The 26,389-nt window shown below is 38.6% G+C and overlaps 1 protein-coding gene across 3 annotated transcripts in view; it reads right to left on the bottom strand.

Moving 5' to 3' along the window:
* CDH12 (cadherin 12) overlaps positions 1-26,389 on the bottom strand; it is a 534,988-nt gene that overhangs the window by 279,258 nt on the left and 229,341 nt on the right. The window contains exons 1-2 of one of the 3 annotated variants that reach the window (XM_043540229.1): positions 20,533-20,638; positions 20,304-20,443 (exon numbers count right to left, since the gene is read on the bottom strand). The gene's annotated coding sequence lies outside the window, so the exon portion shown is untranslated. Of the gene's footprint in view, positions 1-20,303; positions 20,639-26,389 lie in introns of those variants that run through there. The other 2 variants (XM_043540228.1, XM_037893301.2) reach the window with 2 other exon arrangements.

Here is a 26,389-nt window from a genome sequence, read left to right as displayed (position 1 = left end):
CTGCTGGAACTAACAAGGACTGTACCAGGGGAAATGATTGGGCCCAGACTAGGAAGGAGTCTCGTCTGTGAAAGAAGCTTATTGGAACATCCAGGGTGAGATAGTACCTGTAATCAGTTTCTTAATGTATTGGGCTTAGACTTGCATGTTTTTTGCTTTATTTTGCTTGGTGACTTACTTTGTTCTCTCTGTTATTACCTGAAACCACTTAAATACTACTTTTTATACTTAATAGAATCACTGTTGTTTATTAGTAAACCCAGAATAAGTGATTAATACCTGAGGGAGCAAACAGCTGTGCATCTCTCTTTCAATGTTATAGATGGCAGACAAATTATGAGTTTACCATGTATAAGCTTTATACAAAATAAAACAGATTTATTTGGGTTTTGGATCCCATTGGGAACTGGGTGTCTGGAGATAGGTGACCTGCTGTTTTTGGTTTTTGGTGAGCTGTTTTTGGTTAAAGTCTGCAGATCTGGGGGCATGGCCCAGATCCTGAGTCTTTGTTTCAGCAGGCTAGTGTGTCTGGCTCAACAAGGCAGGGTTCTGGAATCCCAAGCTGGCAGGGAAAATGGGCTCAGAGGTAATCTCAACACATCAATTGACAGTCCCAAGGGGATCTCTGTGACCGAACCCTGTCACAAGGACATATGAACATTTCACTAAGAAACTGTACTCCCCTCTTTTTTTTTTTTTTTTGTCTCTCAGTCTAATGAAGCAGAGACAGCTTCACTGTCAAAAGAGATTACGAGGACGACACTGAGTTTTTATCGTAACAAAACCAGAGAATTTTGTGTAGGTCAACAGCTGTTTATCCAGCATGAGGCTTCTAGAAAGAGATTTAAAGCTGAATATTAAAAGCACTGATCTGTACCTTGATTACTTATGTTTGATATATACCCTGATAGCTGATTGAATTTGTGTAAAGTATTATTCTGGCGCTAATTTTATATGCACTTCTGTATTACTAGTTTACTCACATAAAGTACATTTGGCATTCACTTTTGGAGTGGGAGTCATACCTTGTATTAATTATTCCCTCCATCTTTAATGACATACCTGCAATTTCACTCCCTACTTCTGATAAATGGCTAACAACTGAATTGAGTTTTTGTTCTTAATGCTTACAACAACAGCTGTTAGTCCTTTTTTCCCATGTTCTCTATCTAAAGGTTCAACCCAGCTTTCATTGAAGGCCCTGGTTCTATCAATGGGTGTTGAATTACACACTAAATTCACACCAGAAAAATCCAGCTGCTACTTTAGTTTCCCTGCCTGTTCAGTTTATGACATGAAGAGAAGTTCAATCAGTGTGGAATAATTAGAACCAGTATCATTTGCAGTTAAATATTCTCTTTTCAGCATTTTTTACAATCAAGGCCACTCCACCAAATAGAAAGGGAAACAGGGAGAGCAGCTAAGAGTAGTTAGCAATTTGTGCTAATACCAACATGGAGTAGACAAGAGAAACATTCTAAAGGAAGCATGATATGGAGCATTTCATTTGCAGTACCAATGATCTCTGTCAATACTGGAATTAACTGCAGGCCAGCTTTATAAAATCCTGAGATAAAAAGATCGATTCTCAGTGATGTGTTAATTTTAGGAAAAGAATTATTTGAGAGAAAAAAAGACAGACAAGATTTCACAATTTTTATACAACTCTACATAACTAAAACAAACTAGTTCAATTATACATGAATGTTATAACAGTACTGTAGATATAGGGATGTCTGATCTCAGGGTAATTTATGTAGGGTCATGGGCGCATACAAGGGGCATTCAATCCTCCCCCTACCCTCCCTTCTTGGAACAATTGTGGATCCTTATTAATCCTTATTAAGAGGAGCATAGTGTCTGCTCCCTTCACTGTGCCCTGGTACCACAATCCGCCTCAGGGGGAGACACTTTACCTCATCACCCTGTGAAACTGGGTTGGTGTGGAAAGGGGAGAAAACTGTAACATCCCAAGGGTGCATATTCCACTGTGCATAGAGCGCTAGGGAAAAGGTTGTGAGTGTGACTCCTTGAGGCATAATCCCTCATTGAATTACTAGTGTGGTGGGATGGCTCTGCGTGGCTTCCAATGTAGGCCAGTGAAATGCCATGATCTGACTCATACTGTGTTACATCCACCCCCAAATTTTAATGCATGGTTTATTTTCTTTTAAGAATTATGTTCTTGCTGAACTTCAAAACAAAATTGTGAAACAAATTGGTTTCTTCTTAGTGATTACACATTGCAAAGTTTCAAATTAATTGACTTTAAAAGAGTTTACAGTGATTAACTCAGGAGCATATTGCTCTGTCATGGTCAACCTCACTTTGTTTTCTCCCTTGAAATTGATATTTCATGTTAAGAGCTGCACGCTGTCTTAACACTCTGCTCCAGTGTGCCGGTAACTCAAGGTCTTTGCTGGGAAATTCAGACTCAGAGCAACAAAGTCAAACAATTGTCATGAAATTGGGAGCAGATTCAGCCTCCCAATATTGACTAAATGAGTCACATCAGTGTGTCAATAATCCATAGCTGTACTTTCTTTTTTGAAAATTTGTAATTTTTCGGGTTGCTTGCTGTTGAAAGTAGTAATAACATTGATGAATTTGTGCAAGGAGGAGACAAGATGCGTTTCAAGGCCAGCTCTTCTCAAGTTTTAGAGACTTGCTCTGTCATCTTTCTGCCTTGAAAAACTCCACTGAAGTCAGAGGGATAGATCTGCAGCTGATAGAAAATTGGCATAGCTATTCTGAAGTCAATGGAGCTAAATCCATTTACACCAACTATGGGTCTGGCCCAGGAAGTGTTTTGCCATTGACCTGAATGGGAACTGGACCAGGCTCTAATGGCCTTCCCCAGCCCTGCTTCACCTCAGGTACCCTGGTACGCTCCTCAGCAGCCAGGCCTATCTCTCTCAACAGCTAGAGGAGACTCTGTGCACTCCTGGCCCACTGCCCTCTTATAAGGGCCAGCTGGGCCCTGATTAAGCCAGCTGTGGCCTGATTGGGGCGTGGCCCCCAGCTGAGGCTGCTTCTCCCAATTAGCCTCACTTTTCCTTCCCTGCCACAGCCCTCTCCCCAGGCTGTTTCAAGCCTTTTAAGGCAGGAGCGGGTGACCACCCTGCTACAATGAGATACAAATAATGATAAAGATTTTGATTAGGTTTCAAATACATATTGCACGTTTTTATGTGCACTACCACTAGCAATTTCACCTCAAATACCAAAGCACAAAAACCAAATCTGAATCTGTTGTGTCATAATTGGGCTGAACAGGCACAGATGGGCTAGATTCTGATCTCCGTTACACCAACGTCAGTCTGAAATAACATTGCTGAAATCATTGTGGTTAAGCTGATAAAACAGAGATCAGAGTCTGTCCGGATGTGTCAACTGCTGAGAGCAGTCTACAAGCTGCATAAAGTTTTAATGTGTGTGTTTTCAAACTGCAAGCGTTAATTGTGACCTTGGTCTTCCTCAAGGAGAAGCCCTTGGAAGGACTGATAATTTGAACATGTGGAGTAAAGAGGGGAACTAGCAACTAGGGGGAGGGATAGCTCAGTGGTTTGAGCATTGGCCTGCTAAACCCAGGGTCCTGAGTTCAATCCTTAAGGGGGCCATTTAGGGATCTGGGGCAAAAACTGGGGATTGGTCCTGCTTTGAGCAAGGGACTGGACCTCCTGAGGTCCTTTCCAACCCTGATATTCTATGATCCTTCAGAACAAAGGAAACAGCATCATAATTACCTGAAATGGTTAACTTAAATGTGCCATCTACTCCACTTTCCCTCATCAGTTGAAGCTGAAACATGGATTTTAAAAGATTTTCGAAAGTCTCAGTAAAATGGAAATGTAAGGGGTCTGATTTAGAGATTCAAGCTCCAATTTTGCCTGCACAGTTTTGTGCTCACAGATCAGGTAGTCAAATGTGTAAACTAAGTTGTTTTCAGCAGAAAAATTGAGGAAAATTTAAGGTCAGGTTTAGGTATTTTAAGAAACAGACCTATCTATGACATGCAAGAGCAGATATAATCTAGCAGCTCTGCAGAACAGGAGATCTGGGTTCAGCTGCCAAACAAAGAGATCTTGCAGTCCTCATGCAACCAAAACTATGACCCTCTTCAAAAGAAGTTTTTGGTGCACAATGAGGGCATGATGCCAAGCTCTGTGCACCCATGTGCACTGTGCCAACCAGGTTGGTTGGTACTAGAGCTGCTCAAAGGACAAATACCTATTTTTGAGTTGGGGGGCGGGGAATGAAGCTTTTATTTTAAAGCATTTTTTTTTAAATTGACTCAATTTTCTGCAGGAGTTTTTAATGTTTTCTTTTTTTAAAAAAAATTACATTGAAAACATTTTTGAAGGGATCGACATTTCCTGAAAAATGTTCACAAATAATAAAAGAAAAGGAAAAAAAAAACCTAACTTTTCCCTCCAAATATTTCAGTTTGGGGGCAAAAGCCCATTTTATCTATGAAAACTTTTCACTCCCCCAAAATTCCAGCTCACTCCAGTTGGTGCTAAGAGGGTGAGATAAAGGAGGAACCACTGGAGTCCTACTTACAGAGAGGGGGAGCCCAGAGAGGGAAGTCCAGATGGAAGGTGAGGGGGGGCCACAGAGTCTGCCCACCTTTAGTAGGGAGGCTCTTGCACAAGAGGAGGGTGAAAAGTCTGCATTTAAAATGCCAGACCCCGTTCCTGAAAATCAGGGTTTAAGGGAAAACTTGGGGTCAGATCTCCCAGAGGGGAGAGCCCCACCAACTAATCTTTCGGGAACAGAAAATGGGGTGTCCAAAGGGATTTTGCCAATCCAAAACACCCCATTAAAAGATGTTCTTGCTACGCTTTGAAGAAATAAAACTGTCTCTTCAAGGCAGGAGGGAAAAAATCTCTGCATGGGTGACGCTTCACAGGGGAGTGGGGTCCAGCCCAGAGAAATTCCAGAGGGAGGGGCCAAGGGCAGGTATGGTTGCAGTACACCCTTTCCTTGTCAAAGCCTCGAACACATGCCTGAATTAAAAGCCTTCCCCAAAGAGGCAGAAGAATCTGCATCAGAGTGCCTACCAAGAGTGCCTACCCAGAGTGAAATCTGTGTACTATGAACTGCAATATCCAGTGGGGTGAAAAAAACTGCTTCATCTAGATATTGCCTAGTTTAATAGGGGTGAGAAGTTAGACTGCATTCTTATATTTAATTTTAGTAACTAAGTCTGACTTTTTGCCTATCATTTAAAATCTATCTTTTGTAGTCAAATTTGTTTTACTGTTTATCTTTACCAGTGAGTTTGTATTAAGTGTGTGGCAAAACTGCTCAGGTTTGCAAAGGCTGGTGTATGTCCACTTTCCATTGATGAAGTGGTGAACCAATTAATAAATTTGCACTGCTCATCTTGAGCAGTTCTATTACTTGCTTTCCTGACCATACACACTTAGTGTTATAAATTATTTTAGGAAAGGTAAATCTACTTGGCATATTGGTGATAGCACTCTTGGCAAGGGGGTGGGAATGCGGGAAAGAAATGTATTTCAAATTGCAAATGCCTAAACATATCTGCCACTTTATAGTGGTTGTGTAACCCAGTAAATGAGAAACACTGGTATTGGCTGTAGAGTAACAGTTCCTATCTGTGTTCAACTAATTCCATGTGGTCAAGGAAATAAAGAGAGATTTCCTTCATTTATTAAAACAATTGGAATCTTTACTTTCAAGATCATGCATAATCAGTACTATCTCAGGACTCCCGTTTGCACCCTAAACAACTGAACTTTGACCACCATTCCCCTTTAATGGGTGGTGTCAGTACCATCTCCCAGGGAAATAGGCTTCCCCATTTGAGAGTCCATTTTGACCCCAAAAGTACTAACTCAGCCTGCCCACATTTCTTCCTATGCTGTCATATAAAAGATGTACTCCACATGAAATAAGGAACATCGACCTTGAAAGGAAAGGGAAGGGGAAAAAAAACCAACCACACATTCAGCAGCCCAGACCGAGATCTAGGCTCTGTCAAAATGATTTCTTATTCCATTTTACTGAAGCAGTGCCATGCTTTATCACTTCTGAGTTCATGTCTTACAGCTGAGGCAGCCCACTTGAATTGGTAAGTTGTTTAGTTAAAGTATACATGTGCTATTCACATTGTCAGTATGATTTAAAAGGACAGAGGCATTTTGCAGGTGAAATACAGCTGCAACAGTCATAGGAAACTGGAACCCAAAACATTAAACCATCTATAATTAATTGCTGTGTGTCTCACTAAACTTTTTTCCTCCATTTATGGGCAGTTTACAGTTAGACTTGTGGTTTGAGATGCTGGTGGTCAGTGGTGATGGTACCAGCTTCAGATCATTTGGGAGCTTTTGCTAAAGTCTTTCACATAGACATAAGTAAAATGGGTCTGGTAATTTTAGCTAAGTCTGATGAACTGTCACCTGCATCATTAAATCATCACACAAATACATGCACATACACTGTGGCATAACTTGCAGCAGTGCTGAAGTTGCTTTCTGAGTATAAACTGGATAGTTGCTGGACATTTCAAAATGAAACAAAAAACAAGTCACTGAAATCCTTAGTTTTCAGCCATGAAAGTTAACACTTCATTACACCTTGCTCAGAAGCAGTTTGCATTTATTTATATATATTTTATAGAGGTGGTCTGGGATGCTTAACTTCAGCAAAACAGGCAGGGTGTTGCTTTAATATGAAGTGTCAGTGGCAGTAATAGTGCTGAGTAATTCTCCTGGAGTAGAAATATCCCTATTAAAGTCCAATTGAGGAGGGTGATTTGCCCAAACAGCAGAGAAATCAAAAGCCTTCTTATTGTGATTTGCAAATAACCCAGATCTGGAATGCTAGAAGTGCTCCTTTAACTCAATTTTAATTTTGTTTTAATGTAATTGAAAAATCTGTGAAGCCAGTGTTGAAAGTTGTGCTCATTTTCCATTACTTTATAGTACAACACCAAACAGTCTATGCATTTCATATAAATTAAAAACACTAATCAGACTACAATGAATATAAACACTCCTCCATCTGTAAGTTCTGAAATGTGAATAAATAAAAACTTGAAAGTAATGCAGATGAAGGTGCTGACAAAAGATCTGCACAAATTCAGAACTAGGTCAGAAGTGAATGCATTAGTGCGCGATATAATTCCATCTGAGATTTTAATGTTCTTTCTCCTTTTGTTCTTGCTGCCAATTGATTACCTTTCAGTAAAGTTTACATGCTATCATTAAATGTTAATAATGCATAAATATTAAGCACATCATTGTAAACTTAGCAACACTATTAATAACTTCTAATATTGCCTACCAAGATCCAGGGTACCAAGATCAGTGTCAATTGTCAGAATCATAAAAACCCTGTCATTCTGAAATTCATAGCTATAAACAATAGTTATAGTGCAATTCATAATTAATACAGTCATCTCTTTCTCTGCGGAACTGCATAGAACGAAGAAAGCAGTGTTAGAAAATCATAAATAATTCCATTTAAAATCTTTGTTTTGTTTTTATAACATACCCCCTTTTAAACCTTTCACTATTTTCCATCCTTTTGTCTGTCTCTCTATGGTATTTCTAAGGTATCTGTCACCACCTTAGTACCTTGGCATATTCTGCTCTGCAGTTTGTTCAACAAAAAGCAAAATCAACCTTCTGAAGCACAGATGTTACTGTCAGCTTCCCCACCACAGATCCTTGTCAGGCAGGGCATTGTTAGAGAAGCAGGCAAAGACTTAAATATGCATTGCTGCTCTAGATATTCAATCCCACAAGGTGACAACTGCTAGTTAAAGTATACATGTGCAGTAAGCTTTACAACCCCCTAAGTGTGCTAAATCATTGTGTTGGCTCAAATTTGTTTTTTAAGAGCTTTGCTGACTTCACAGCTGGTGAGTTGACACTTTCTATCACTCCACCACTTGGCAACAGATGCCTCTCATTTATGCACAGATGCTGACTATCCACCCAACCCTAACATTAGCCTTGTGTTCTGAACTAATTGGGCCAACACAGTTGTAATTAAGATTTGAATAATTAGAAAACTAACATGATTACTTTCACACTTAATCCTCAGATTGTATCATTATACTCTTTCTCTGGAATTACGGTTGTTGATCCCTTCTTATTTCTTTGTGACCTGTACCCTCATCAGCCTTCTAATCAGTGGAGTACTAAATTATTTTGAGGATGGTAATTACAATAAAATGTTTTTAAAGGGGATTGGTGGATGGCAATCTTACAGTGGTACAATAAGCAGTTTTGATTGAGTTTGTCTTCCAATCAGTTTGCCTTTTATATGGGTTGTCCCTGAACAATTTAATAGAAAGAAAAATCACAGAGTGAAAAGTCTAATACTAAGCATTTCAATGCACATGGGTGCATGATACAGACGAAGCTGGTTAACATGGACTAATATGGCAAATCCTGTTTTATCCATCTGACATGATGTCTGTTCTAAGTTGGTGGACAGTGGGAAGTTACTTTCCAGCAAGGGAAAACAGCTGAGGGGAGAAGAGACAGAAAGCTACTTGGGAAGTCTGTCCTCCATAAAATAATGATTTCAGTATTAGCAGATAATAGCAGGGAGTCTTTCTGGAGGACAAATCGGTGAAGAGAGTAGGTGATATAAGGGAAACCTTTAGAGAACTGAATTAAGTAGGGAAAATGTCCATCCAATACATGAGAGGTGTAGATGCCATTCCAAACCTCGTATACTTTGGATGATGGATTTACATGAATGAACTCTTTAAGGTTCATCAGTCACTCGGATACATGGTATGTGTGTGTGTGCACACATGTCCCAAATCTGTCTGAGATATGCTTCTAAACACATCCTCAGAGCCCAGATCAGCTCCTGAACTCAGATATTTCCATCTGAAAATGTTAAATCCACAGCAGTTGAGCTATTTTAACCTTTTAACGTTTATCATGATGTGTTATAACTACAGCAGCTAGTTTCTGATTGCTAATGCATGTTTGTGGTTTCTAATGCATGTTTCTGGTAGGGTTGCTAATGTATGTTTCTGGCAAGTGCAGCATTTTATTTTAAAACTTTCTTCTGGATGAGCAAAAAAAAATGGTACATTTATATAAGAGATACACACTTCACACAATCTACACCCTGGTTTTATAAAGCACAGGGTATTAGAATAAGGTTGTGTGATATGTGCTCTTTCTGATGGCTGACTTTGGGACTCCAGACCTTTGGTTGCCTGTCACCATATAGGAAGTCTGGTCTATTTTATTTAAGCAGTGATTAGCTCTTAAAGTGTGGACAAGGGCAGACATGTCATCCATAGTATTGGATTGAAAATCAAATTTAATTTAATGGAAGTTTTGTTTGAATAAGGAATACAGTATCAGGCCCTAACAGAGTTAGTTGTTTTTTTCTGGAACTAGTTCAGATCTTGGCATTCAGGATCACTCAAGAAGTATTAAGAAACCTGCCAGACTGCCACATGTGAAGATCCGTTCAGCAATATAGACCTAAAGAAACCTTGGGTGAAAATCTGGTACCATTAGAGTCACCCTTTTTTACAACTTCTATTATCATGGCACAATATATTCTATTTAACTGCTTTAACACACTTTGACATATATCATAAATATTTATAGATGTGTTATATGATGGCCAGAACTGTTTATTTCTTATGGTTTAACCTCAACTTTAACTTAAGTTGGAAAATGTAAAATATATCATCTGCAGCTGAGAATGTCTTCAAGTTCCCCCTTACCCTCCCATGCCTTGAAAATGTCAAGGTAAAGAGCCGCTTTTAATAATGATGCATGTAAGCTAGGCCATTCCAACAGTCCAAAAAAAAATGTTGTCTGCTTAGATACATAAACTATTAACATGGAGTACTATACAATATTTTGTCAGAGACTGCAGGGCAATAAGAATAGCTGAGGGCATGTTAAAAGGCGATGCAGGAATTCCTAAGAAACAGAAACTATTTATAATTTTAAATATTTCCCATGAAAACCATGCAAAATTTTTACTTTTCCCGTTCTGCTTATGCATCTTCCCCTTTCATTTCTCCCACTAATGGAGTATACTAAGACTTGGAAGGATTTGATGCTGATAAACACAGATTTTACTATACACACAAATTTCCATCGGTAATAATAAATTTACAGATAGGCAAAGTCGGAAAAATGCTACTTGAGAACTGATTAGCATTTGATTTAAGCATATTTATGTTGTGTACTTTGACATGTGACCTTGGCAATTTGTGTTTTAGCAGTTACAAAACTTTTTGAATCTGAACATCTATTGTTGTTAAATACGTATTGTCTCATCCTCTTACTTTCTGCCCATACCCATAATTTCCTGCAACTCTTTAAAATCAGTAAAAATATAGAATGCTTAAAAATAAATATTGACATTATCTGTCCAAATTCTTTAAAAATATAAATTACATTCTGCCAAGCCTAAGTATATAATATTTGATATATAGAGATAGGCTCGAGATAAAATCCCAGATCTCAAGAGGCTTAAACTTTATGGAAATACAGACGTGGAAATACAGACATATTTTGCAACTTGAAGTTATCTCTAAAAATATCATGGTAGAGATTCCAAGAACTCCAAAAATTATGTCAAATAAATAGGGAAGTATGGTCAACCTTTTTCTACATAAATGGAACAACAATTTTAAGAAAAAAAAATGCTTCTTTGGCTAAAGAAAACCTTACCAGTGTCAGGCCTGGACTGGCTCAGGATGCCTGGCATGCTGAAAACATCATGGTATATGTGGGAAATGACTTGTGATTTTTTCCCCTGGTCTATTAAATAGGTGATACTTCAAAGCGTGGTATCTCATGAATCACTAGGGATTATAAACTGATGCTACTCTAACACAGTTGATCCACTGCTGACTGTTACTGCTCCCCAGTTAAAGTTCCTTTAGTTTGTGCTCTATTCTTTGGAGCTATAAGTCCCAGGCAGAGCTGTATAATTAACTGAGTTGTCTTAAAAAAAAATCATCCAGCTTCAGTCCCAGCTGCCGACCCAGACAAAAGGGTTAGTAAGCTGTATGCCATTGGACAACTGGGAATCTCACCCAATTCATGATAATTGTTCCTAGTCTTGGTAGTTTGTGACATATCAGATTTCTGGTCCTTTTGCTCCTACTTACTTTCCAACTTGATTTTAAACACCCTGTACCTTGAGATCTGTTAGAGCTGGAACTAATGCTGAATACTCTCGGATAGCTTTCAAGTAGCATAAAGCATTTAATATCCAGCTCTAGGAGTTGGCAAAAAATATTGGCTGCGAAAGTAATGCTGGAATTGAAGTGTGAGGAGAAAGCAACATGGTAATTATCATTATCCTATTTTAACTGAGTGGGTGTCCATCTATTATTTTGCCCCAACATTTTTTATTATTTTTCAATAGCAATTATTTAAAACCAGAGTAATTTCACAAACAAAATTAAAGATATGTTAATGTTTGCTCCAAGAAGCGGCAATTCACTCATGCTGCAAAGTCTAAGAGGCTGTTTAAATAGCTATAGGACCTGGTCCTTTAGCTCAAGCTGTAGAGGTTCATGTTTTTAGTTATGGCCACACCACTTTCAATACCTGGTGTTGGACAAGTTAGTGGTCCTCACACAACCACATTAAAAATGTTGGGATGGATGTCCCCAGGAGCGAGAATGCATCATTCCAGCATAGGCACCTTAAGAAAGATATAAATAGAATGGTAAAAAGCTGGGGAAGGGAATAAGTTCTCCTTCTCTCCATCAATTGTTGTACCAATGTGCTACACCTGGTCAAGAAAGTAGAGAAAATATTGGATGGGGCTGGAAATAATGATATCCACTGAACTCCAGGTGGCGCTGTTGCAGCACTTCTTGGATGCAGAAACAGGAATTGCTTGTGATGTCATGATATCAGCCTCATGGGAGTCAAACAGCCACTCAGACTTTGCCAGGAGAAGGAACCAGCCACAGCCAAGGGATAAATATGAAACAACTGACGTTCTGGATAATTAACTTTAATGACAACAAACCTATTGGACTAAAATAGCTTAATAAACAAGGAGGGGACTTACACTTTAAGATCTAAGATTTTGTGACTTCCCAGGGCAAAGGAACACTTGGACAGATCACTGAAATTATTTCAGCACCAGTAAACTTTTCTAAACATTGACCCTGGGACAATGACCAGATTGAGGATAGGTCAAACGAGTCACAGTAGCACTGCCCTGTAAGCAGCAATGTCACTCAGCTGTATGTAGCAGTCTCATCTCTCGGTACCGTCTACGCAGCATATAAGGTGGGTTTCTGCCTGCAGTAATGTTGGGAACAAACAGAGTAGCTGATGTGCGCACCAGGGAGGAAGCATGCCCGTACCATAGCACCAGGGAGAAAGCATGCCCGTACCATAGACTGTGACCCATCATCCCACCCCAGGCAGAAGCATACACTAGCAATCAAAAGCTATTCACTGCAGTTATAAAATATCATTTTAAAGGTTAATAAGAAAGTAGGTTAGTTGCTGTGGATATGTTTAGATACACCTATGTGAATCTCAGGAGCTTTGAGTCTCTGTGGGTATCTATCAAATTTATCTGCGGAGCTGAGTTTTTATAGTCTATTCATCATCATCTTATAATGCCTTGCATTAAGGGCCTATTGCTGAAGACAACAGGACTCTTTCTATTGACTTCAGTGGGGGTTTCATTGCATCTTAACTCAGGTTTGATTGCTCCCAAATGACTTCTTTTGCCTCTATGGTACGAACTTCTGACTGCCATCTTCTGACCAAGATTTCCCCGAGTTTCATCTGCTGCCTTAAGGATCTCTTTAGGAACATGACATTGGACAATCAAAAATACTTGGTAACTTCTTTCCAACTTCTCATTGGTGGACACAACATCTATTTTCATGAAATGGACAGATCCCTCTTTGCCTAGGTGAGAGTGTTGGACAACAACCCTACTGCAGTATGGTTCCCTCTATACCTGTACAGAAAAGTATATATTGTAACAAAGAGGCATCAATAAATCTCAAACTCATTGTCAAAGAACATTTAATTCCTGGACACTTTGGAAAGTTTTAGAACTTAAACAAGTAAAACCCAACTTGTTTATAGCTATATAACTCCAAAGCATCATATGCTGATGCATCAAATGGTTGTTTTGCATTTATTTCCTTTTCTGTATATTTATGTTTTAGTACACTTTGGTTTCTGTTATTATAATTTCGTATCTTCTAAAACATATCGCTGGTTATTTATTAATATATCTTACTGCTTATCCTTGCATCTGTGATCCTGGTCCTGGTCAGGATAAAAATAATTGTATAGCTCTGTACTTGTTTTTGTAAAATATTTTTTTTAAGGAAGAGGAAGTAATGTAATAAAAGAAAAGCACGAGGTCTAATTAGACTTCTGAAAGGACACAGACTCCTAGAACAATAAACATGCTTACTCCCCCTCCCCTTCTGACAAGAGACATTCCTCTATTATATTTGTATTATGTTTCTTCTTAGATCCTAGTCACAACATTTATCTTATTGTTATGGTTCTCTCTCCCTTTTCAAATGTTTGCCTCCAGGGGCACCGAAACTACTAAAATACATTGTATTTGGTGGATCTGCATTAAAAATCACTTCTTTCTCCTGACAAACAATTTAAACCATCACGTTTTTGCCTTGCAAATTGATCTTTTTAAATATATAGAGAGAGACCTAGAGCCATCTGACCCAAGTTTATTTTTCTCCAGTGATTGCAATTTCCACTTGGGGATATTATTGTTAAATATCTGTGATGGAGATACTTTCAAAAAAGTTATTGTTTACTTTTTTATTGATTTTTTTAAAACATGCCATAAGAGAAAATGTATAAGAACAAGTCATAAAAACGGACAACTTAATTGTAGATATATCAGAGATAATGGTATAATTATTTCTCAAAATGCATGTTAGGAAAAGAAGAATGATCAAAAGGCCATACCTCATACAGATGCAGCCTACATGTATACAATATTTTGTATATTTAGGCAGTATGCCGAATGTATTGTTTTATGTTATTGCACCAATTTTATATATATATATATATATATATATATATATATATATATATATATATATATATAAATAAATAAAGGGGAGAGACTCTTTGGATTTGCAATTAACTTATCCTTTCTCTAATACAGCATCTGTCCCAATAAAATGTCAAAGATTCAGAACAGATGTCTGGTAAAGAGGGGAGAAGCTGAGATACTCAGTTACTGTGATGATGGGGACAATATAAGGACCTAGATAGATAGAATAGACATAAACTTTGTGTTGTGCCTTGTATACCATGTGTGACTCTGCACTGAAACTGGCAACTAAAGTAAGCTACACCGGACCAGTTCTGTCTGTTACTTATCAGAGGAAGAATTACATTAAAATGAAATTGTTACACCTTGGATCTTAGTTTAAATTATAGTATATTACTATCTGGGCATGATAACCCCAGTTTTGACTCCCCCCCCCCATACACACACACAGTGACTGATTTCTGTATTCAAGAAAAATCCAAGCATATTGAATTTAATCATCTAGTTGCATCTGGTACACTGTAATCCCAGCTAATACACATGGGAATCTAATCCTGAAAAGATCTGAACACCAGTAAAGCCCTGTGCAATTAATGGTGGTTCTGGACATTCAGCACCCCCAGAGGATCAAGCCCTCTGTTAGCCCAACAGATAATTTCTGAAAGATACTAAAGTGCATGAATTTCTGATTTAAAATATGCATGCGCATTGATCACAAATAGGGGAAAAATGTCATACAGTTATTAGAGAGAAAAGTGAGTTGATTAAAATAGGTGACCTTTAGAAAGCATTTGCAAAAAATGTCTACTGTTTGTTAGAAGATAGCTCCCGAGGGAGTTCCAGACTGGGTTCAATTGAATAGTTTAAATAACAAGCTTAGAAAAAAATGTGGGATTCTATGTTTGGGAGTTTTTTACGGGAAAATATATTTCTTTGGGAGTACTTTCTTAGTCTTTTTTAACTTGACCTATTAAAATGTTCAGATGGTTGGTCTGATGGCTATGCTTTATTCTGCCACACATGGGAACTCATTTGAACCCAACCTAAGGTTGCTCACTTTATGGGCTGGTGCAGCTTAGATGTGTCATTGACTTGACATACTTGGGCTCTCAGGGTTAGAGAGAGTGACAGGTAATTGCTACATCAATGCAGCGTGTGATGGCTAATTCAAAGTGGCACTGGTGATGGTATTGAAAGCTCACCCATTCTGTAAACTAGATAAAGGGTACCACAACTCTCTAAAAGAAAGAAGTCATGTTACATAAGAAAATGGTTGTCCCTCAAAACAAAGTGCAAGATTCTTAATGCCAAATCTGCACAGATATGCAGTGAGTGCTAACAACCACGATGGAAAAGTTTACCTGGGATGAATGGTAAGGACTGAACACAGAAAAAGCACATAAAGTTAGTTATATACGAGCCTCAGCAAACCTTTAATTTGCAGATATAGATGAGTTGCTATAAGAGATCAGCAAATCTTTTTTGACATTAACCATATAATATTTTAGTTAACAAGTTTAGTTAACTACATCTCCCTCTCCTTACCCAAATTCCTTTTTGTACATAGCTACTCTTTTTTGTACATAGCTACTCTTCAAGGTAGCACCCAGTTTTAAAGGCAGAAGGACCAAAATACTGAAAGAAAAACTGTTCTCATATAAAGTCCTGCCCAATTTTGTAGGCCTAGGAGGTCTGACTAATCATTCAACTTCAGGGTGGGAATCTGATGCAAAGCTGAACTTCTTGAGACATGCGTATTGTTAGTCGGTACAATGATAAGTGTCCAGTTAAAGGCAGAGGGTCTGCTTCTGATCATAAGAGTAATTCAGAAGTAACTCCAGCAAAGTCAATAGGCTTGCACTGAGGTAACTTCACACTGAATAGGTCCATTATGTGTTCTAGGGAAAACATGTTTTATTAGGCAATGGAGTAAGAAATGCTATTTTCGAAAGAGAATGCAATGAGTTCTTGTTATATTTACCAAGTTAGTTAAAGATTTAAAATTAGATTTAATGTAACCAAGTAGTAAAAGAACTTAATATTTTTATTAGCATTTTAGTTATAAATGCAATAACCATTAACAAGCAAAACATTCACATATTCCTTTGAATGGCTATGAAAAGGCTTTTAGCTTTTCCTGGATAATGAGCACCTCAGTTAATGACTAAAATGCTGCTTTAAACGAAAGAGCTTTTCCAACAAACTTGTTAAAAATATAATCTGTGAAATGCTTTGGTCACAGAAATCCTTAACATGCATACTAAATTAAAGAATTATATTTCGGCTATTCAGACCAATGGAAACCCAGTCAAATGTATTAGTTTTATTCTCCCTCCACTCCAGTTGCTACAAATATTCTTAGACCACCACCATTAAATTGTCCTACTTGATACATGCATTCCATTCACCAATATATTTTTTTTTGTTTGCTTTATTTTCAAAAATGGGAAAAGTGAAACTTGCGACCAAGCCACATTAATTCTACATTTGAAGGACTCAGTCCCGTGAGGTTCTGGGCACTTCCTGAAAGGTGCTAGGCAATCTTCATCCTGAGTGAAGTTAATGTGAACTGAGAGTATCCAGTATATCAGAGGCAGAAACCAGCACCTTTCACGATCAGGCCCACAAGTAACATGATCAGAGTGTTGGAGAGTATGTGTCTTGTTAGTTCCAATACCGGGTTATGTTTTATTTTTTGGAGAGTTCATTTTTCATGGAGAGGACACTAACAGAGTAGTGATGGGGCAAGTAGAATGGTAAGGAAGTGGTGTATTTAAAGAAGCAAAGGAGCGGGGGAAAGGATGGATAGGAGGAAATGGGGACAGATGGAGTAGAAAAATATGGGAGATAGAGGAAAGGGAAAGAAATGGGAGACAGAGGGGATGCTGTGAGCGGAAGAATGAGAAAGAGCATGGTCAGCATGGGGAATGAGGTGCTATATCAGAGGGAATTTGGTAGCCACAAAGAGACAAGAATGCACATCCAGGAAACAAAACATGAAAGTGACATGAGTTCAGTTTCAAAGGTTTAGTGACAGTGGGAAACTGCTGGCCAAGTGAAGCCCTGCTGGTGATGGTGCTGCTGCTCCTGTAAGGAGTTCTAGGGCTGGAGCTTCAAAGCTGCCCTGAGAGCCGCTCTCTCATTAGTCCTGAGCCTTGACATGGTCTGTGGGCTCAGAGAAGAGAAGCTGCTGGAACTCGGTGCCCCATAGCATCTCCAACATAGTCTTATTTCTCTTTTCTCATGTCCATTTAAAATTATATAGTTACCCCTTTTCTCTTTTCCTTCCCTGGCATGAAATTGTTAACTTTAGCCATTAACAAGGATTTCCTTTTTTTCACACTATCATCACAATTGGATCAGAAGTGTGCCTTGTTGTCTATGATAGGTATTGTTATGTCTGTCGGTGGATAGATCTCATTGCTTTTACCTCTGTGTTATTTTAACCTCACTGGTTGTCAAGCTTCCTTTAAAGAAGCCCCAGATATGAAAGTGTTAGTATCATATACTAATTTCAACAGAGATGAGCTAGATAGCAAGCTCTATCTTATGTCAGTAGTAATGAAAGTCGGCTTGAGGCAAAGATTTGAACACTGGCCTCATTCAAAGACCTAGAAAGAATTGAAATAGAGCTGAAACCTATATATAACATTTAACGTTACTTGCTATGGTCTTGTGGTCACAACAAAGGCCCCAAAGGCAGGAGACCTGGGCTCTATTCCCAGCTTCGCCACTGGCTTCTTACATGACAATATCACACAACAGACGTGTTTCAGTTTCTCTATGTACTGTGTTTAATGGGAATAATTATACTCTCCTTCATCCCTGATATGACATTGAAAGATTAATGCTTATAAATTGCTTTGAAATCCTCAGATAGATGGCTACTCAAAACAATTAGTATTGTCTTTTATTTTTTCATAATGTGAAGAAGATTGTATGGGTGGAATCTGCAGGTGTTTGGAGAAACATCCTTATATATGATCCCTAAACCAGCATATTAAAAAGGGCTCTTCACTTAAAAACAGAAGGTGCATCTGGATTTGGTTTGGTTTTTAAATACTCTAATAACTGAACTACAAGGGCATATGGGTTTAGAGAGCCACAGACGTGATGAAACAAAATGTGATGCTTTTTTTTAAAATCTATTTCAATGTCTTTGATGGAAATAGAACAAAACCCATCATGTCAAACACTGTTTATAGTTAGCCCTTGCGAAAGACCAGACGGGAAGTTGTTGCTCTTTGCATGTGAACACACAAATCAGCAGCTGTGTAAGGAATGCTTATTCTCAAAGCTAGGGAACTTTTCCCTGTAGAGTAATAGGGTGTTTTCTTTTGATTAAATTTTTGGATGGATGTTTTGACTCATGTATATTAATACTAATTATGTTGAGGAGCTATTCATTATTCATGAAACATAGTTCAGTGCAGATAGCTAGAGTAAAAGCTAGATTTATCCTAATAAATCTCCTCCCAGCCCTGGTCAAGTCAAAGTATCCTCTCCGGGGAGAAGCAGCACATGCTTGAGTAAATATCTCTCCACTACTACAAGGGCTGAGAAATGGCCCAATGTGGCAAACCAAACTAGTTGTCAATGCCTGTACCTACCTCCGAAGGCAACTTCATTCCCAAGAATACAACAGTTACATGGTGACACCAGTCTCAGATACACTGCCTATGGAAATTAGTATTTTCAAGAATGAGACCATATTAACAGCCAATTAAGATTTGCAGGGCTTTCAGTACCTTCCCCAAAACCATACTTCAATTTCACATATGCTTGCATTTATGAAGGTGGGATGGAAGAAAAGAAACTTTTCACCAGCTCCAGACATGAAAATCTGATGGGATAAGCAGTAAACTTGCAGATAACTGAAATTTTCCTGAACTCCTTTTGTTTCAGGGGGTGGGGAGGTTAAGAAAATCTCTCCAAAATTGTGTCTACATATTAATGTATGACAAAAAGCTATTAATGATATTGAAAATAATGGTAGCTGATAAATTATATATGAATATTTGATGCCTGCTGAAATGATTTTAATGATATTTACAACACTATTGGCTGAAAATAAGGAAATGTAATCACACTTTTAAAAACTATCTAGGGGATATACATATGAAAGCAAGATATGCAATCAATTAACTTTCAATTGCTCTCATAGGGATTTTCTCTGTATTATGACAGATTTTTAAATGAACATTTTCTGTTCCCTTTTTTCTTCTTTTTATTGCCCTCCCAAGTAACATGCTCAATACAACAGAACTTACTTTGGGTCTCTTGCTGTGTTACAAAGTTTGGACAGTTTAACCAGCTCCTCACACCTAGCTCCTGACTTCATGGACATTAAGTATGGACTGAGCTGAGGCGATCAAATTCAACTCACTTTAGACACATTAGACTGGCAGGCTAACAGCAGTCACTGTAAACATCCCTGACTTTTTCTTAATAATACATTTAATCTTTCAAGACATCCTCTTTCACCTGTTCTCTGTCCTTTTTCAAATAAACATCTTAATCATCAGTTTATTTCTTTCTTTTAACATGGCATGCTGCTTCCATCACCCCATGAAAGATCAGTCCCCATCCTTTGAATCAAAACAATGATTCATGTCAGACTACTTTTTTTGCTGAAAGCTATAGATTTATTTATCTGACCACTCACATAAGAAACAGCCCTCCTCCCCAGCCTAGCTGCTAGTCCTGCATTGGAAACTGTTCAAAAACATGTCAGATGCTTAGTATAATATCTCAGACTCCTCAATAGCATTGCTAACCTGGGAAGCTGCACACATATTCTCAACTCACATTTGAAATACCCCTTTCTCATTTAAATACTGGGAAACTTGGAAGGCTTTAGACCATGAGTTTCCACTTGAGCATGAACAAACCTCTTTAATCAAAATTAAGTTATCTGTGCCTTGCAGACTCCTTTAAATATATTAAGGGCAAAGAAGAAAGATAGTGTGTTTGCCCCCTTCTCTTCCCCACCCTTTCTTATGTCTAATTGTTTTTGCAAGATTCAGAAGACCATCTGATCAGAAATATTTCCAACAGTTCAAATCTAAAAATCTTATTCTCTTAAGACAATAGTTCCATTATGGGACACTTATCTCTAAACTAAAGCTTTTACTGACATAATAAATGGACTGTCTTGCTGCAGTGCAGAATGTCAGTTTACTCAGTTAGAACTTTCAATGCAGAAATTCAGCATGATGCAGTCCCCCAGATAAAGCAGCACTTACCTTAATTGAAATTCTTTTTCTGGTAGAGCTGAGGCATCAGTCAAATCAGCAGTGATTTGGGGGCAATCTAAGTTTTCAATCAACACCCTCCAGGTAGCTGCATACTGTACTGCCTTTTTCCGTTTGTGTTCAACTCCTCACTGTCTAAAAGAGAGAGAGATAGATAAGCTGAAATCCTCAGAGGTTCCCAGTGAGTGAGAGAAAGAGTACCAAAGCAATGTTTCTTAACATGAGATTCTCAGCAAACGTGCTCAGGTCTGGAAGATCTTGTAACTGCTGTGACAGGCTCCTGTCATGTCCCGGGAGCCGTGGGATGATCATTGACCTGATTAGCACTGAACACTCCCTGCACGCAGAGAAAGCACATAGAGGATTGGTGAGTTGCAAGGGAATTGGGAAAGGCACTAGGGCCACTTGGGAATCTTTTCTCTTTCAGACTAATGGATATGCTGCAGCTGAGGCTGTAATTTATGAGGAGGTTATGCACAATGTTAACTATCTAAGGACTTAAACAAATGTGCTTTTGCATGCTGTTTCTGAAGGTGCATCATCGTTCTACATAAGGTACATCTGAGTAATTAGAGACTGATGTAACTGTTTTGTAATATGAGGCTCACTGTGTATAATGTTCTGTAATCTTGGCGATAAAGTAGATTCATACACTTGCCTATGACCCGGGAAAACAGAGCTCAGTTCCAGCCTAGCATAAATTAAATGAGTTTGATGGACTCGTACTAGCCCTCAGATTTGCCTATGTTAAAAAAAAAAGCAGACTAGACATAGTAAATAATCATATTTGACAGCTTAAATAAAACAGATTAAGAATGCTGAATTATCCTTTCATTACAGAAGGGCCCCTTCAAAGAAGTAAAGTGCAGAAAGGCACATTCACTTCCACTAGAATAGTATAAGAAGCAAACATAATATAAAACAACTAAACTTTACAGGGCTTGATTTGCCTCCCACACCACTGTAAATCAGGAAAAAGTCCTTGGACTTTAGTTAGTATTGGTTAAAAACAACCTGGTTTAGAGAGGAAGTGAGGGCGGCTATACAAAATATATATCTATATATAACAAATGGAACAAAGAGGAGGATGATAGTAATGAATATAAATCAGAAGCTAGGAATGATAGGAAATTGATAAGGGAAACAAAGGGACAGGAGAAATCTATGGCTAGCAGAGTAAAGGACACACACACATTAAAAAAAAAGTTTTTAAAGTGTATTAGAAATAAAAAGAATCCTAACAGTGGAATTTGTCTATTACTAGATGGAAATGGTAGAATTATCAGTAATAATGCAGAAAAGGCAGAAGTAGTCAATAAATATTTCTGGTTTGCATTTGGGGGGAAAAACAGATTATGCAGTCATGCATTATGCAGTTATGATGATAATTCTTTCGTCATTCGACTAGTACCACAGGAGGATACTAAAGAGCAGCTACAAAAGTCAGACTTTTTAAAATCAGCAAATCCAAATACCTTGAATCCAAGAGTTTTAGAAGAACTGGCTGACAAGCTCATAGACCACTAATACTGTTTTTCAATATGTCTTGGAACACTGAGGATGTTCCAAGAAAGCTAATGTTGTTCCAATATTCAAAAAGGGTCAACGGGATGACCTGGGTAAGTATAACCATGTCAGTCTGACATCAGTCCTGGGAAAGACAATGCAACAGCTCACATGGGACTAGATTAAAAAAGAATTAAAGAAGGGTAATACAAGTAATACCAATCAACATGGGTTTATGGAAATTAGATCCTGTCAAACTAACTAGATATCTTTTTTTGATGAGATTAGAAATTTGGTTGATAAAGGTAATAGTGTTGATATAATATACTTAGAGTTATGTAAGGTACTTGACTTAGTACCCCACAACATTTTGATTAAAAAACTAATGACATTAAATGGATTAAAAGCTGTCTAACTGATAGGTCTCAAAATATAATTGTAAATTACACTACGCTATTTAACATTTTTATCAATTACTTAGAAGAGAACATAAAATCATCACTGATAAAGTTTGTAGGTGACACAAGAATTCAGGGAGCGGTAAATAATGAAGAGGACAGGTCACTGACATAGAGTAATCTGGATAGTACAATTTTTAATGTGGCTAATTGTAAATGTATGTAACTAGGAATAATGAATATAGGCTATAGTTACAGGATGGGGAATGATATCCTAAGAAGTAGTGATTCTGAAAAAGATTTTGGGATTAAAGGGGATAATCAGCGGAACATGTGGCCAAAAGGGCTATGCAATCCTTGGATGCATAAACAGGGGAATCTTGATTTGGAGTAGAGAGGTTATTTTACCTCTGTATTTGGCACTAGTGTGACTGCTTCTGGGATACTGTGTTCAGTTCTGGTGTCCAAAATTCAAGAAGGATGTTGATAAACAGGAGACAGTTCAGAGAAGAGCCATGGAAATGATTAAACAATTAGATGACAGACCTTATAGTGATAGACTCAAAGAGCTTAATCTATTTAGCTGAACAAAGTGATGGTTATGGGAAGACTTGATTACAGTCTATAAGTACCTGCATGGGGAATAAATATGTAATACTGGGCTCTTTGCATACAAAGGTATAACATGATCTAATGTCTGGAAGTTGAAGCTAGACAAATTCTGACTGTAAATAATGCAAACATTTTTAACAATGAAGCTAATTAACCACTGGAACAATTTACCATTGTAAATGGTAATGGTCATCGTGGATTATCCATCATTGGCAATTTTAAAATCAAGATTGGATGGAATCATTTTCTGGAAGTTCTATGGCCTGTGTTATACAGGTGGTCAGAGTAGATGATCCCATTCATCTTCTGGCCTTGGAAATCTATGTATCTGTGAACATTTATGTTTTTTAATAGGTGGAAAACCAGTGTAAGGCGAATCAGGCCCATTATTGTATTGTTCTTAATACACAAAACTCGACTGGTATATTTAATAACACCAATTAAACAAAACTAGAATGCTGGACAGAAATTGCACAGATCGTGGTGGTCAGTCACTTTGTTTCAGATATGAGAACTTTCATGATCACAGTCACCTGCTATGTGCCTGACCCTCAGATGCCCTATGTGGCACTAGTCAACTAACACAATTTCCCCCTGGGTGTTATCTTTGGAAGCCCTTGCTCACTAAAAAGAGAGGAGTTCAAAGAACATCTTCATTGGCACTGGCTGCCTGTTGAGGGAACACCATGTGGATAAAGGAGGTCAGTATCATTATCTGGTAAATGTAAGCCTGGAATAGGAATTAAGTGTTCTGGAAAAGGGGTGCCCAGTGAAATGTTAAAATTTGAAACCACTAAAATATTTAAGTTAGTCATAATTAAAGACTGTGAGAAACTCCACTGGGACTTATTGTTAAGTTGGACAATTGGGCAGCCTAAATGTCATATGAAATTCATTGCTGACAAATGGAAAGCAATGCATATTAGAAGGGATAAATCTGAACCACTCATACAAATGGCTGAGATCTAAATTTTTTAGGGAGTCAGAGTACAGGTCACAAGACTGGAAGCCAGGAGATTTGGGTTCTATTCCTGCATCTGCCATTAACCTGGTATGTGGATAAGCTACTTCACCTTTCTCTGCCTCAGCCTCTGGTTTCTCATCTGTATTAAGGGGAAGTGTAATGTATCCTTCTTTGTACTAACTTTGAGACTTATGCATGACAAGCACTGAAGAAATGCTAAGTAGTAGTAGCAGTAAACTAACTATAACCACTCAAGAAAAAAGGTCCAATGGCAGCATTGTGAACAGCTCAATAAATTCATCTACTCGGTGCAGTTTTGTTCAAAAGAACAGACAATGTATGTGGATGTATAAAGAATGGTATGAAAAATAATAGTGAACATTTTCTAATGTCATTATACAAAACCAGTGGCATACCTTCACCTGAAATACTGGGTTCAGTTCTGGTCACCCATCACAAAAAAAAACCCAAAACCAACAACAGTAGAAATAGAGCCTGGGGACAAAAATAATCAGAGGAGAGGAAAGACTTTCATAGAATTAGAGCGTATAAATATATAGCATAATAAATGGTATAGATTTTAAAAAAGGGTATTCCTTTTTACCGTTCTTTGTACTACAAAAACAATGGGACATTCAATGAAATTAAAGGCAACAATTATAGAAAGAGAAGAGGAAATTTTTTTTTACACAATCCATAATTAATCTTTGGAACTCATTGCCAAAAGGTATCATTGAGGCCAAGAATTTAGCAGAACTCAAAAAAAAGGATTAGACATGTATATGAATAGTGAAAAATATTGATATTAGCATTAAAATATATGAAGGATATAAGACCATAATGTAAGAATGGCCATACTGAGTCAGACCAGTGGTCCATCTAGCCTGTTACCTGAAATTGGACCACCTAGTATGCTTAGGGAGGACTAATGACCCACAAGTTTGGCAGAAAGCAGCACGTTTATTATACTGATAGCTAAGCTAAAAAGAAGTGGGGGATCACTCTCACACTCGAATACTCATGCTTCTAGGACAGGCACGGCACTGGAGATGTCAGGATCCTTCAAGGTAAGTGTCCCGCAGCACAGCCATGGATGGTGCGATGAAGGTAAGTCTTCCCAAGGCACAATGGAATGCAACGCGGTGAACCACTGGCCAGGCGGTCCAGGCAAAGGGCCTTCACGGGAGGTACAAGCTTGTGAGTGCACTCCTGAGCACCTGGCCCCTTCCCCTTTTAAGGACCTGTGACTAGAGATGACTTGGCCGAGTCTGGCTGGTCACACTCCACCTCAGGCAGTGTCCATGCAGTGTCCATGCATTGGGTGTGTGATCACTGCCTAATTAGAGTCCCAGACACCTTGTCTTCCTGGGAGCTCTTCTGATCTTCCAGCTGTTCAACCAGCCCATTCATTCCACAAGCATTCCAGGAGGGAAGGGGAGGGAGGGAAAGCCACTTCACTGGTATTCAAAGAGGGAGAGGAGACAAAATGGGGTGCGGGGAAGTACAGCAGACCTTTTGAGCATACCCGTTATACAGACCATAGTCATATAGAACATACAGATCACTGCTGCTCCTACAACATAGCCCAATATCCTGTCTTCCAACAGTGCTAGGGCCAGCTGCTTCAGAGGGAATGAACAGAGAAGGGCAATTATTGAGCAATCATCCCCTGCTGTACAATCCCCACTTCTGGCCGTCAGAGGCTTAGGAACACTCGGAGCATTGCGTTGCATCCCTGACCATCTCAGCTACTAGCTGTTGCGAGACCTATTCTCCATGAAGTTATTTAATTCTTTTTTTAACCCAGTTATACTTTAGTCCTTCACAACATCCTGTGGTAGCAACTTCCACAGTTTAACGGTGCACTGTGTGAAGGAGTACTTCCTTATATTTGTTTTAAACCTGCTGCCTATAAATTTCATGGGGTGACCCCTAGTTCTTGTGTTATGTGAAGTTAAATACCCTCATGCTTAAGGGTATAAGCCAATTATTAATAAAGAGGAGTTAGGGAAAAACAAATTCCCCTTTGGGCAAGTGATTCCATAATTCCTGATTACAAGATTTATTGCACTTTTTTCTGAAGCATCTGATATTGGCCACAGTCAGAGGCAGAACACCAGAGTGGCTGGACCACTGGTCTGGCTCAGTACGATAATTCCCTAATTCCCATTTCAGATACCCCGTTGTTGACTTTTAGTAGCAACCAGGGCCAGCTCCAGGCACCAGCGAAGGAAGCAGGTGCCTGGGGTGACCACTAGGAAGGGGCGGCACTCCGTGCGTTACTGGGGCGGCACGTCCGGGTCCTCGGCAGCAATTCAGCAGTGGGTCCTTCGTTCCCTCTCTTCCTTTCTCAGTGGCACTTTGGTGGCAGCTCAATCGGGTTTTTCTTTCCTTTTTTTGTTCTTCGCCGCTTGGGGCGGCAAAAAAGCTGGAGCCGGCCCTGGTAGACACCATTATTGTCTTGGAAAATAGCTTGGCCTGCTACTATGCTTTAGTACTTTGATTTATTAATAGTAAAGCTTCAAAGCAACCCACTATATCACTGTTCAGGTTACAGAACTCACAGTCAGAGGCTATTAGGTACTCATGTTTCATTA

Source organism: Chelonia mydas, chromosome 2, assembly GCF_015237465.2.
Source record: "Chelonia mydas isolate rCheMyd1 chromosome 2, rCheMyd1.pri.v2, whole genome shotgun sequence".
Lineage (NCBI taxonomy): Eukaryota > Metazoa > Chordata > Testudines > Cheloniidae > Chelonia > Chelonia mydas.
The sequence above is the reverse complement of the archived record's forward strand: the minus strand, read 5'-3'. Positions and strand labels throughout refer to the sequence as shown.